Below are 10,376 nucleotides of genomic sequence, written 5' to 3' on the forward strand. Positions count from 1 at the left end.
CTTTACATGAAATATGTCAGGCTGTGTTAGACTTTAGCAGAAAATTACAGTAGAGGAAAGAACACAAACATTTTCTAATTTTCTTAGTTTTGATGCTTTAGTTTTTAGAAGACCATAACTGTATTAAGTCAAATGTACTTTTCCATTACTAGCAGTATCAAATTTGGACACAAAGTCAGATTTGTTTAGATATATGGGTCCATGATGCCATATTACCTTTGACTGGTATTCAGGAAAAGAGAAAGAGAGAGACTTTAAAACTGTTTATAAAAGTCAGATGCCAACACAAGCAGCTAAACACAAGTTGAAAAGCAATAACAATGATAAAAAGGGTGGGGTTTTTTTTGTTTTAATAACCCCTTTCTTAGCTTTTCTTGCCCCTAAATCCTGCATTAGAATTTTCAGCACTAGCTTATTTGAACTTTTTGCTTAGAGCTGTTAAACTGGACATCCGACTTAATGCTCTCCAGGTATCGTCTTTCCATCTGATGAAGATCTTTTTCTCTTCCTTTCCATCATGGGGTAGGACAGAGGTGGGCATCACATACTGTAACAACCAGTTCACCCAGCACCGGAAATGTGACCATGCATGCATGCATGCAGCATCAAAAAACACGGCAATTCACTCAGACGGGCTATCCACGCATTCATGTGGTGTCAAAAAACACAGCAATATAGGATGGGATTGCACCGGGGCGGGTGGTTGGGCCTGGCGCCCGGGTGGGTGGGTGGCCACCCACAGGTCACAACTACTGGTTCGCCCGAACCAGTCTGAATTGGCAGGAGCCGACCATAAGGGTCTGATAAGAGAGGAGTTCTTGCTGGATTGGGTCTTGTTTGTAAGTCTATCTTCAGGCCACTATTTTTTTTAATGCATTGCTCTTTTCAAATTATATGCTTCCCAGAGTCATGAAGAGTGGGGCAGCCTCCGCAAATAAACAAATAGCTCCACATCAATCCCCTAGACAGCCTATACATTGTTCATGCTGCTTATGGATCGTAAAACATGAAGGCCAATGTACCTGAATGAGAAAGCTAGAAAAGTTCTCTTAGTTCATTGCTATTCAAGGCTAGAAATATTTCCTTGGTTGAGAGAACACAATGGTTAAAATAGCAAAACAAATCAAATTCCTTTATGCAATTATGTGGGCTCTGCTTTAGCAGGTAGATACTTAGGACATTATTTTAATTGTGGTCTTTCATTAGATGATCTTCTGTGTCCACCATTATATTTCTAAGAGGTTAATTTATTCTGAAAAGCAAAGATATTCATAATTTTACGATGACTTATTTTGCAACATCAGCAAGAAAATGGAGTGCAATTAATGGGGTATCTTTTTGTACTTTTTTCTCATGTAATAGAACAGGCTGTGCAAAAATTTGTTCCTATTGAAAGATTCTTGCTCTGTACATTTTACTTCTAAAGAAAAAAGTAACAAAAAATTAATTGGTATATTTTAGGGGGGGAAAGTCTAAGGAAGTGATTAGGATTTCATCACACCTGGGAACTTCTATAATTAATATTTTTAGGATTGCAAACAATAGGCTGTAACCAAAAATGCTACAGAATGTTATCCAGGAAGAATGGCATCCATCAGTAGCAAAAAATGGTCCTCGCTACTTTATATCCTTAACTACTATGCAGAAATTCGGGAAATTTTATTTATTTTTATCGATCTATTAATCAAATTTATATAGATTCTGGAGTAGATTTGAACTAAGTTGCATTGCACAAGCAGATATTCACATACATGTGATTTTAGAAACAGAACAGCTTAATAGTGATTTTTTAAAGAGTTGATGGAACATCCAGGTCTACATAATCAAACAGATGTGTGACATGAGGAAAGTCTCTGGGAGAAGAGCCATGATAATTCTTATTGCTTATTGCATTTCTTTGTCTACAGATGAAAGACTAGCAAATGACAACCTGTCTGAAATGTTGATTTTCAGCCTATCTGACCTTTCTTGGTATTGCTAATATGGATAGTTAAAGTATGTTATTATTGTTGTTAGCTGTGAAGTCATGTCTGACCCATTGCAACCCCATGGACAATGTTCCTCCAGGCCTTCCTATCCTCTACCATCCTCTGGAGTCCATTTAAGCTCATGCCTACAGCTTAACTGACTCCATCCAGCCATCATTCTCTGTCACCCCTTCTTCTCTTGCCCTCAATCTTTCCCAGCATTAGGCTCTTCTCCAGTGAGTCCTTCCTTCTCATTAGGTGACCAAAGTATTTGAGTTTCATCTTCAGGATCTGACCTTCTAAAGAGCAGTCAGGGTTGATCTCCTAATTAAAGTATCCCATTCCCCTAAAGTTGAAAGGAACATGGAGACATCATTTTGAAGTGTGTATGAACAAATAATAATAGAAAGGTTTTGTTTAGAGCATCCGGCTTCTACTGAGGCAAGGATGAACAGGATCAGAAATACATCTTTATCATATTTCAGGGAGCACAGTGGCTTGCATGGTTAGGACACTGGGTTGGAGGTTAGCAAACCCACTTTTGAGACCTGAGTGGTGTTGTGGGGCAGGATAAGCTCCCATCCTTTGCTTCAGCTCCTGCCAGGAACATGAAAGGAGCTCCCAACTGAGTGTCCTCCAGGCAACGGTGATGTCACCGGCTAAACCTTTCAACCCAGAAGCCCCTTGGTGCTTCTAACATGAGTGTGATGTGATTTTATTCCAGGAAATGGTAGTCATATGTGACAGTTGACACTTTTATTGAGTATGAATGGTATATAAGTACTTGATACCCACTCAACTCTCAATCTCTTTGCCTTCCCTTGCAGTGCTGCCCTTTCAGAAAAAGAAATTAGAAAAAAATAATTAGAAAAAAAAAGAGAGAGCCTTCTCTATGATCACCCTCGTACTATGGAACAGCTTGTCTAAGAGGCAAGGCAGGCCCCCACTCTCCTGCCCTTCCAGAAGAGCATCAAGACCTAGTTCTGCCAATCTCCCTGAGGTGGTGGTGTCTAAGAGCAGTTGGTAGGCTAGAGGTGCTTCCTCCACCTTTTAACTCTGCAGTTGTTCTTTTCTTCCTTTTACAATTTTTGTAATCCCTTTTATCAGAGTGGAGTTGGGTGATTGAATGGAGCTGAGCATTTACTGACCAGATGCCCTTCCTGACACCTATGCAGAGTTCACAGTAGATATTTTCTCTTTGTGCCCAGATAGAGAAACATCTGTTGCTGCCTAGGCTAGAACTCTCAAACTCCTAAGTGTGAGGCAAGGTTCTATACCTCTAAGCCAGGGCACTGCTCTGCAATTGTTCTTTTTAACTTTATTTTAATCTGGTTTTAAGCTTTGTTTTTAACCATAGCACTTTTATGTGCTTTTACTGTTTTATTTTTATAACCACCCAGAGGCATGAGCGGGATAGAAATTTGCTAAATGAATAAATAAAATGGATCTTCTAATGTTAATTTTTATTAGCAGTGTCTATTAGAAAAGGATGCTTATTTATATTAATTACATTTTTGTTTTCCTGTTCACAAGATATCACAAAGAGAATCTGGAAAATTTCTACCTCTTATGGAAAGCCTGAGGTACAAGGAACAGGGTAAGATAGCTGGGTGAATAGAGACAGGCAGGCAGATATATATAGGATAAATACTTTATTACAAGCAAAGGTGTAATTTTTTACAGTATTATGCATATGATATAAAAGCCGTAAATTACTTACTAGAAAGCACACAAATGTATCAAACACAATCAACAAATTTTCCGTAAAGGAATATAAGTAAGATCTTCCATCATTTTTTTTATTATTATTAATTCCTTCCCTTCCTCTTTTAGTAAGACATTTTAACAGTGGGGAAACTTAGACATTTCCACTATTTAATTCTGTCATCCTCCCAGAGAGACGTGCTACATGGTGGTCTGTAATCTTTTCAATTCGAGGTCAGCTGTGAAATAAACCAGAAATGAGATTAATTTTGCGATCTCGGTTTAATCTTCAGAGAACTTCTTTCTTAAAAGGGCCAAAAGCCAAACGCTGCAGACAAAGCCCCAAGCAACAGAGCAGGGTTTTTTTGTGTGTGTGCCAGAACAATGTCTAACTTCCAGATTCATGGCTGCAGTGTCAGCTCCATTTCCAGTTTGCAGTTTAATAGTTTAGAAAGGACAGAAAAAGAAGGTTGCTGAATATTTTGACCAAACACCTGGGTAGAAACCAAAACCGTATTGCCCCAAGGATCCGTCTTTTTCAAGCAAGCAATGTGGAAACAAAATCCCAAAAAGCAAAAAGAGGGGGAAAAGGGAAAGACATGAGGAGAGAGAGGGAAAAAAAAGATAGGAAAAAAGAATAATTGGCCACGGGGTGTCACTCTTGACCCAAATTTGGGTTAGTCTCTCCATTGTCTCTAGCAGCTGGAGATTTTGTTTTACATGAAAATCCCCTGGCACGGTGGGCCTCTCTCAATATAAAATAGTAAGTGGTTGGTCGCAGCATAAGAATTTAAATATTCAGACTCAAAAACTACCTGTCAGTTAGGACTGCCTACGTTTTCTAAGTGGGGACTAAAATCCGGCTCAAACGAATTCAAAGCTGAAAGTATAAAACGCAAAACAGGCATTTAAAAGAAGGAAATGCCCCCCCCAAGCATAATGGAACCCCAGGCATCCTGACAATCCGAGCTCTTTTTTGTTCTTAACCCAATCAAAAGTGATCTACATTAGGAGAAACACCTGGATCACCTTGGAGAAGCCGCATCTGAAAGTGACATGTTGGTTGCAGAAGGAGTATGTGAAATGGAGAGGAAGTTATTCTCTGTGGATAGAACTCAGGTGCTCCAAAGCTGTGACAACAATAGTTTGGTTTAGGTTATCAGTTAAGAAGCCGTATCTGTCCTAGGAAGTCAATTGAGAAAAGGAATGAAAAAAGTCAAGGAGTGTTTAGAGAAAAATGGATTCAACTACCAGCAGCTGCAAGGAGGAAAGGAATGGTTACATTGAGTTTAAGAACTCCATATTCTATCATCATTTTATAAAAGATACAGAATGGAAGTAGATAGATACAGAGATAGGTAGATAAATATACATTCCCACTTCTAGCTTATATCTCATATGTTTCTTTTTCAGTTGCAGAAGTTGTTTCAATTTTTTTTCTAGAAGAATATCTCAAGAAGGTACTATTCAGGATGTATCTTGAAGGATTGCAAATTTCTTTATGTTATGTGGCATGCATGGATGGTTCTATCAGAATGTTGTAGACATAGAAATTCATTCTTATGAAACAAGCATTTTATTTTGCTGTTGAAGGACTTCGCAATGAAAGATTTGCTATATTTACACATCTGTTGTGTTTTGATTAAATGGGTTGCATCTCTTGTGCGGGGAAAAAAATCAAGCACAAATCAATGTTTTTCCCCCTTGATTGGACTTAATTGAAATACTTGGAGAACCCACTCAAAAATAACACCATTTATTCTATGCGAAACCTGGGGTATCACGTTCTAAAAGCAAAAGAGCTATTCACAATTTTAATTTTTTAAAATATTAATGATTAAAACAATATTATGCTCCATTGTTTTTACCGATAAAAATGAAAAAAAAAATACTTGAAAAATATAACCCATTTAAACTGAAAAGGCATTTTATTCTGTAAAGGTCACAAAATAACAAAAGTTCTCATTCTCTTTCTGCTAAAAAAACAACACGTTATTTATAAAGCTATTCAGTATACTATGTCCCGATATTTTAAGAAGGAGGCAATAGCTATCGTTTTTAAAGGTTAATATTTTGAAATCAAAAGGAGCAAAGACAAATTGTAGGGGAATTACTGGGCCGCTCTGAATCTGGAGAGGTCTTTTTTCTCTTCAGTTACTGTGTTCATTCTGAAACAAAAAAGGCTAGAAAGTATTATCAACTCGGTCTGACTTTAGCTTTCTTATCTTTCTAAACTTCTGCGCTTGTTTAACTAGAAATTCAAAACTAAATGCAAAGAGGGGAAATGGTGTACACAGTTAGTCCTTGACTTACAATCATTCCTTTAGTGACCATTCAAAGCAGTGGTGGGTTTCAAATTTTTTTACTAACGGTTCTGTAGGTGTGGCTTGGTAGGCGTGGCATGGCTTGGTGGGCGTGGCATGGGAAGGGTACTGTAAAATCTCCATTCCCTCTCCACTCCAGGGGAAGATAACTGAAAATCCCCATTTCCTCCCAATCAGCTGGAATTTGGGAGGCAGAGAATAGATGGGGACGGGGCCAGTCAGAATTTTTACTACCAGTTCTCTGAACTACTCAAAATTTCCACTAGCGGTTCTCCAGAACTGGTCAGAATCTGCTGAAACCCATTTCTGATTCAAAGTTACAATGACAACGGAAAAACTGACATGACCATTTTGCACATTTAGGATCGTTGCAACATCACTGTAGTCATATTTTTAAAATGTCAGTCTAGAGCAGTGATGGCTAACCTTTTCCGGACCGGGTGCTCAAAGCGCGGGCGTGCACATGCATGTGTGCATGCCCCAACCCCCCAAATGCAATGCATGCATAGCTCACATACATGTGCCCCCTGCACCCCCATGCATGCGTGTGCACACCCCCATGCATGCACCCCCTCTGCCCCCTATGCCTGTGCAGCAGACCTGAAGCCCAGATGGCTGATGGGAGACACGGGCACATGTGCGGCAGAGCTGAACTGGGGTGACGGCTTGCGTGCCCACAGAGAGGGCGCTGCGTGCCACCTCTGGCACACCTGCCATAGGTTCACCATCACGGGTCTAGAGCAATAGCTTTCCAAATGCAATGTTTCGTTTACAGGGGAGGAGAATATTTTTGAAATCACTTACAGAAATAAATCCGCATTGAAAGATTGTAATTACAACACTGAAATCAGAAGCTGACAATCTCATCAGCTATATATTGGAAGGACCAGAAAGAGAATACAGAATAACAGAGTTGGAAGGAACTTTGGAAGTCTTCTAGTCCAACCCTATGCACAAACAGGAGTCCTTCTACCATTTCAGACAAATCGTTTTCCAATCTCTTCTTAAAAACCTCCAGTGATGAAGCACCCACAACTTCTGAAGGCAAGCCATTCCACTGGTTAATTGTTCTCACTGTTAGAAATTTTCTCCTTAGTTCTAGGTTGCTTCCCTCCTAGATTAGTCTCCATCCATTGTTTCTTGTCTTGCCTTCTGGTGCTTTAGAAAATAGGTTGACCCCCCCCCTCTTCTTTGTGGCAACCCCTCAAATATTGAGGGGTTGCCACCCTTACTGATGTAAGAAGTATGCTTGGAATAGGAATACTTTAATGCCTAACAACTTCTAGGATACTCAAAATACCACCAGTTTGAAGTGAAAGTGCTGTGTGAACATTTTTTTTTTGCACATTCTTAATATGGAGTCAAACTAATGGAGACAATTTCCCAGAGAAATATGGACTGGCAGCAGTTCTCTATCACTTCAGAAGTTTCAATGATTACCATCTCTGGATTGTTCAGCACAGTATAGTGTTAAACATTTCATTATCTTCTTTGGGGATGTCATCCTGAGGAGGAATATTCCAGATCTTGTTTGAAATACCTATTAAAAATATGACATCTAATTGTGTAAGTTCTACGTTATAATTGAAAATAATTGGCCTACTTTTCTGAAGCAGCCAATTAAGAATTTTCAGATTTGCAACACTTTTCAGAATATTGGTGAAATGTTTCAATGAATACACGCACATACATAGAACCCCAAATACACTTCCTCTATATAAAAACCTCCACAAAATATGCTTTCAGCCTTGAATACGATCACAAATGCTTGTTAGCTTACTCTGTGTTGAAACAACTATCTGCTCTTCTCTCAAAGATTTTAGATTTTCTACAGCCTTTAAAATTAAATTCACTGAGGAACATGCGTATAATGGTAGCAATATTATTTTTTCACATTGTCTAGAGTAGTAAAAAAAACCCTGAGCTTAATGCCTCAGTAGATCCTTGCTACACTCTTTTAAATTGCACCAATAATGGTATCCCTTCTTGGCCCCCGATCACCACTTCAAAAATTAAGCAACTAATTGAGCAGCTTTAGACAAGGAAATCCCCAGGAAATGATTTCATTCCAGCTGAACTAATTAAGAACCATATAGATTGGTGGGTTCCAGTTCTTGCATCGCTCGTTTTCTTTATTCCTCTGCATGCTTTCCAGAGAACTGGGCCAAAGTTATCATCATGTCCATCTTTTTTTTTTAAAAAAAAAAGGCAATAGGGCAGTACCCACCAAGTATAGGCATATAAGTTTCTAAATATAAGCAGCAAAACATCTACAATAAGTAACTGTGAAATTAGTTAAGAGTTAGATATACATATCTAACCAATTCTGATAAACATGTGTATGCTATAAGGTAGCTTTTGACAGCCATTCCAGACCCTGGTTATGTGATAAACTTCAGCAATCTACCATGGATAGGTGCTTGTGGCTACTAATGTATAAACTGTCTTTGCCCAAGCCATCTTGCTATCACATCCTGTCACATCCTCACATCCTGGACATAAACTGTTTCAACTCCTACCCTCAAAACGATGCTATAGAGCATTGCACACCAGAACAACTAGACACAAGAACAGTTTTTCCCCAAATGCCATCACTCTGCTAAACAAATAATTCCCTCAACACTGTCAAACTATTTACTAAATCTGCACTACTATTAATCTTCTCATCATTCCCATCACCCATCTCCTTCCACTTATGACTGTATGACTGTAACTTTGTTGCTTGTATCCTTACGATTTATATTGATATTGATTGTTTCCTGATTGCTTATTTGTACCCTATGACTATAATTAAGTGTTGTACCTTGGAATTCTTGATGAACATATCTTTTCCTTTATGTACACTGAGAGCTTATGCACCAGGCCAAATTCCTTGGGTGTCCAATCACACTTGGCCAATAAAAATTCTATGATCTATGATCTATGTTCAGATCTGACAACAGAAGCAAGCAATTTATTTAATACAACATTAATGTTGTATTCTCAGATTGTATTGAGCTTGTTATGATTTGGTCCTCATCTGTAATTGATGAGAGAAGTGTTAGATAAAGAATTATGAAAAGAAAAATCAGAAATTTTTGCTAGATTTTTAGCAGTAATTTGGCCAAAAGGAGGAATATGAAAGCTTCTAAAAATCAAGAATGTCCAGGGCTTAAAATCTGATCACTGCATTAACATTATTCATCTCCTACCCTGCAGGAGCTTTTCCATACCTGGAGCCTTTCATCTTCTGTGGAACAACATATAAACCCAGCAGATGATTTTGCAATCTCCTTATGCTCATATTTTAATGCACTATTGCCATGAAGGGGTCTTACAGACCAATTTTGAAAGCACATTGCTGGCACCGGTTCCACTGCCCAGAATCAGTTAAGTGCTGTAAGAGCAATTTTAGGATTGTAGAATCCAGATGAAGTTTTATTCCCATCCTGGGCTTCAGTTCAACAGAGTACTTAAGCACGTGTTTAAGTACAATTAGGATTTTTGTAGCACTAAGCAGTACAGCATATACATGCATGTGCATGCACTCATAGGCACACACTCCGACACAGAATACAATAGTCAGGAATCATTATAGTGAGAATGATATTAAACTGGAAAATAAAATAACTCCAGAGTTGTTTTGGTTTATGCACTATAAACAAACAACGTAGAACATTTTTTAAAAATTAAAGAGCTTTTTAAAATAAAGTCATAGTGCTCATGTTCAGAGAGAAAAAAGGTCTTTATATATTTATACAACCACTTTCGCACAAGGACTAGAGAACCTGTTCAAGATTTTCCTGAAAGCTATCAGGTCAGGAACCACATGGATCTCTAGAGGAACCTCATTTCAGAGGACAACCATTGTTTAATTGAAGGGAGTGAGCCAACCTGTTGGTTCTTACTGATGATGAAAGATTGGCAGTCCCTCTGATAACTAGGGCCAAGGCCATGTAGGCATAACCAGCATCTTGAATTGCATCTGGATTGGAAGTATATTGGAAACCAGTGCAGTTTGTAGACAGGTTGTCACATGGGCATACTGTGGCATACTTACCACTGCCTGAAGTATTGGAATCTGGACTGAAGCTTCTGAGTGGTCTTCAAGAGCAGCCTTATGTAGAATGTGTTGCAGTAGTCAAGGCAACTAAGGCATGAGTGACTGTCAAAAGGCTTTCTAGTCCAGGAAAGGGCATAGCTGGTACATTAGATGGAGTTATATAAACATTTTCCAGGCTACAGTTGTCACCTTGTCATTGAGCAGGAACTGAGTACCAGAAGTACTTTTGAACTCTCCAAGATTAGAGATGGAATATTTCCAGATTCAGCTGGCCCTACTATCCACAGCTACAAAGTCTTGGTAGGATTGAGTCAGAGCCAGGTATTTTAGACCCTGCAC

General features: G+C 38.7%; 1 long non-coding RNA gene across 2 annotated transcripts; it reads right to left on the reverse strand.

Moving 5' to 3' along the window:
- Positions 1 to 3,600: 3,600 nt before the first annotated feature.
- LOC117664414 (uncharacterized) lies at positions 3,601 to 10,088 on the reverse strand. Of its 2 annotated transcripts, none has more exons than XR_004591041.2 (3): positions 10,035 to 10,088; positions 4,701 to 4,853; positions 3,601 to 3,910 (listed from the first exon to the last, which is right to left on the reverse strand). It is a non-coding gene; the product is annotated as an uncharacterized LOC117664414 (long non-coding RNA). The 2 variants fall into 2 exon arrangements; XR_009622037.1 differs by having other exon boundaries at positions 4,692 to 4,853.
- Between the last annotated feature and the right edge of the window lie 288 nt (positions 10,089 to 10,376).

This window comes from Pantherophis guttatus, chromosome 3 (genome assembly GCF_059756535.1).
Source record: "Pantherophis guttatus breed Tessera chromosome 3, ASM5975653v1, whole genome shotgun sequence".
Taxonomy (NCBI): Eukaryota; Metazoa; Chordata; class Lepidosauria; order Squamata; family Colubridae; genus Pantherophis; species Pantherophis guttatus.